We start from the raw sequence: 4,349 nt of genomic DNA on the forward strand, positions 1-4,349 counted from the left end.
ATATGCAGATTTATACAAGCACTTTTTTTAAAAAATCTGGTGGTGTAAAATATAGAATAATATAAATAACGAATCATTTTTTATTATTATCACTTTTGTCACTTTTATAACAAACCATCCACAGTTCCAGTAGCGTCAGAAGTGTAGTGACCAAAGGCTTCCCAGTTGTGTCCATCTTCGCACGTGCAGTGGGCGTGAAGTGTCACACTGCAGCTAGGTGTGGCGTTTTGGAGCACAATTTTCCACTTCTCATCCACGAGTCCTCTAGAGGGCTGGACGGACAGCTTCACTGAGCACTGTGTCATGTCCTGAAATTAGCAGACAGTTGATGGGTTACATTGTGCTAAAGAAAGAAAACAAAAGCATGCACAAATGATATCTAATCAATACTGTCACACACAAAAAAAAAAACATAACAGGGAGATAATTATACATTTAGATAGAAGTATACTGTCAAAGACGGTATTTACGAATAGTACAGGTATTACTAAGGCATGAAAGGACTTTGAAGAGCAGTCAACTCCAAGGTCGTTGTTATGTGGTTTGGTGGTTAGATTCTTAACGAACATCTACCATCAAGCATTTATCGCTCAAGATTTAAAACAGTAGAGATAAGATCTGCGATAAGACACGATAAGCTGGGAGGACAACACTCTGAAGAGAGAATAAAGGGGGGGGACTTTGGACTAGATGAAGATTTATTGTGCATCTAGCTCTGTAACATGCTCCTACTTAATATAATTTAATTAATAAATTATACATTTTGGGATTGGGAGGTACAGTGAAATTCACCAATATATTTAAAATGATTTAAAATGGTAAATTAAAAAGATAAATTGCATTAGTCTATAATTTATTAGCCCAAACACAAAGACATATTTGCTAGAAATATAATTTCTCTAAATAAAATGGTATTGTGACGAAAGTGTTAAGTGTGTAGTGATTTTGGATGCTTCACGTCAAGCTTTAAATAAGTCGTTGTACTTTAGTACCGTAATACAATTACTGGTCTGTATTGAATAATTGTGTGGCAATTAAAGACATCACCGGAGGGCGCAGTATGGCGTATTTTCTACATTCAATACGGCCCTCACTTTTAAACAACGTTCTAATTAAGAGCTAAATACTTAGCAATGCTAAACTGCTAGTCGTGACCACGAATGTACAACACGTATGACTGTGTTGATGACGTTATACTTTGTTATGCTTTGTGTTTAAACTTTTCTAGCTATCTTCTATCTGTGCACTTAGGGGTGTTAAACTTTAAACAGCGCTTACTTGGAAATACATAATTTATTATTATTATTATTACGTTTAAATACTTAGTTGTGAATGTATGTAAGCCGTGTCTCACCTCACAAGAGCTGGTTCTCGTTCGAGTTGATATCTTGATAAATCCCGTTATCTCACTGAGTGAATTCACCGTTCGGGCAACAATCATATAGTTGTGTAGATTGCTGTTTCAGTTCAAAGCTTGAGTTTCGTCACTGACAACACCGGATTGCAGGGGGAGGTACTCCTCGCTGCTAAAGCCATAGGCTCATCTTCGTTGCAAGCAACGCCCAACTAACGTTGAGGGGACGGCCTGTCTGGGCACGTGACCCATTCAAGAAGCAGACGGGGCAAAGGTAGCCGGGTTTACGTAGTTGTTTGCTCACATTGTCACAATAAAGGACAATAATCCAACCCTAAAGCTGACTGAGTCCCGAAAATAAATACGTGGTAGATGATGAATGGAATAAATGGAACGATGTTTAAATCATTAATGTTGTTGTTTTTTTTGTCTTATTGTTATTGTACTCACGTAGTGTATAATCTGAAAGGTTCGTGGGTATGTTATTTTTAATCAATAAATAATTAACCAAAAAAAAAAACACTCATTGTCATCGTATTACATTTTACAGCTTTATTGTGCTGTCTTGGAATCTCCGATTTTTTTACTTTAATTTTGACCATTTCTGTTTAGAAATAGCCCTATCTTGATTATTGCATCTAAAAAAAAGGTCTTGTTGATGTGTTTAAGGTAAATTTTCCTCCTGCCCTCTGAGACTACACTATAAAATAAATCCTAAAACAACAGTAAGGGATGCTAAAAAAAATGACAACTTTAGATAGATTTTGTATAATTACCAGAACTTTTATGTTAACAAATATAGTCTATAAAATAGCAAAAAAAAAAAAAAAACATATTTTACAAAAACTTAAAATATAATCCCAACAATAGATATGTATTAAGAACTGTACATTAGGACATATATAGTATATTAACACAATTCCTATAATAAAACTGTGCCGTCTTTTATTTTAAAACATGGGTTTTGCCACAGTAGAGCAGCAGTGGTGGTGGTATTAGCAATAAACAAACATGAAGCTAACATTCCCTGTACAGCCAGAGGTATTACAATAGCTGCCTGCAATAATGAAAGTATGTCTAGACAAAGTTGTTGAAGAAATAAAAATGATTATTATTATATTATACCAATAAGAAACAATAAAGTTTACATATAACCAAGGTCTACAGATAATTTCACATTAAATTGTTATGTAACACATTTTAAATGTAACCGTTTTTACACTCTTCTTGTATAATAACAGAACAAATCTTAAAGTAACCCTTTTTCTATTGTCATCCTTGGTGTGAAAATAGTTGAACGTGCTGATGTTGTTGCGCCACTCCTTGAGCAATAAGTCAATGAACTCTTTGAAAAAATGAACTTTTTTTCAAAATTTTAAAAGGTGCTGGGACAAAAAAAAAAAAACAAAAGAACAAACATTAAGCTAACATTCCCTGTACAGCCAGAGGTATGTAAACAGAGAGGCTCTCTGCTGAAACCAGAGGTCACGCAGATTACAAAAACTGTGAAACAAATACCAATGTTCACTGAAAGTTGGACATTCTGTTTGGATCTCATATTAATAATAATAATAATTTAGCTTTAATTTAAAAAAAAAATTAGTTTTATCCCTAAAACAGATCAAGGCTCTTAATGCTGGCGATCACTGGAGCACATAAAATGATTGGACATTCTGCGGGGGTTCTATTTTTCTAGGTTTAAAAGGCAAATTCTACTGTCTAATATTCAATTGTGCAAAGCCTTCTTAGATCTGACAAAGAGGACAAAAAAAGCTACCCACCCGTCACGTCACACACACAACCTGTGCTGCAGGTCAGCTGACCCATTACAATGCGGTGTGTCTTGAGCAACTGGATTATTTCCTCGTCTTTCGTTGTAACATTTCCAGTTATTTTATTTTTTTATATATTTTTTTTTTCATTGTTACTTCACAGTACACACAATTAGTCATTTTTTTTGAGCTGTAAGAGAAGTCTCTTGCACAACTGCTAAGTACAGGTACATTACTAACAGGTGAATTCCAGTTGCCTGCCCTTGATCTTTCAGAGGCTTTTTTGAGAAATAACTTCCTTATAGCAGCTGGGTGGAGTCAAGGAAACCTTATACGTACCTCATTTCTCCGAAACCGGTGTGAGGAGCAGCAGATAGCAGACAGACATTCTTACACTGACGGATCCTGCACTAAATCCCTCTTGTCCGGGAGCAACAGGTACATGTTTTTTTAAAAGGCAAATTCTACTGTCTCTTGTCTGCTGTTCAGTTGGGGTACATTAGGATACATCCTTTTGGTAAAACTATTACCTTTTTAACTTTCATTCCTAACTAGTGGTATGTGTTTGAGTAACACGTTATTTATCCTTTATAAAAGTTGTAATTCGTTTGTAACGAATTGCTTTACAATCTTTCACTTTGCGTGTGCTCTTCCGTGTTTCTCAAGCTCTGTATTTTTTACATACAACTGTATGCTGCATGACTATTGTGTTTGAGTATGTAAGGTGAATGCAAAAAAAAATTTAAGTTTAAACTAATTTGATAATCTAAATGTTGCAGTTTGAAGTCCACCATTTTGTCCTATTTCTATAAAAAAAATTACTTTCAAGAAGATTTAATATTTCTAAGTATAAGCTTAGTGGCGAAACCCGATGGATAAGCGGATGAAAATGGATGGATGGATGGATGGATGGATGGATGGATAAACTTAAACACTTACAAATGCACCTCGTCTTACTCTTACTATTTATTATTATTTATGTATTTGTTTATGTATTTGTTATATATGTGTGTGTGTGTGTGTGTATATATTATGGCATGCCGTTCAGGAAATTATTCTTTGAATATATATATATATACAAAAAGTCTGAATATATAGGATTTTTGTACATACTGCATATTCAAAGCATAATTTCCTGAATGGCATGCCATAATATATACATACATACATATATATATATATATATATGTATATATATATATGTGTATATATATATATATATA

The 4,349-nt window shown here is 34.1% G+C and overlaps 1 protein-coding gene and 1 pseudogene across 1 annotated transcript in view; one reads left to right on the top strand and one right to left on the bottom strand.

Annotated features, from left to right (window-relative positions):
- Positions 1 to 1,514, bottom strand: part of LOC103380009 (acyl-coenzyme A thioesterase 4-like) — a 5,275-nt pseudogene extending 3,761 nt beyond the window's left edge.
- A 1,605-nt stretch (positions 1,515 to 3,119) lies between these two features.
- noxa1 (NADPH oxidase activator 1) overlaps positions 3,120 to 4,349 on the top strand; it is a gene marked incomplete at its 3' end in the record, with an annotated part of 10,751 nt that continues 9,521 nt past the window's right edge. Inside the window, exon 1 of the mRNA XM_008311774.2 lies at positions 3,120 to 3,564. The remainder of the gene's footprint in view (positions 3,565 to 4,349) is intronic.

This window comes from Cynoglossus semilaevis, chromosome 6 (assembly GCF_000523025.1).
Source record: "Cynoglossus semilaevis isolate Cse_v1.0 chromosome 6, Cse_v1.0, whole genome shotgun sequence".
Classification (NCBI taxonomy): Eukaryota; Metazoa; Chordata; class Actinopteri; order Pleuronectiformes; family Cynoglossidae; genus Cynoglossus; species Cynoglossus semilaevis.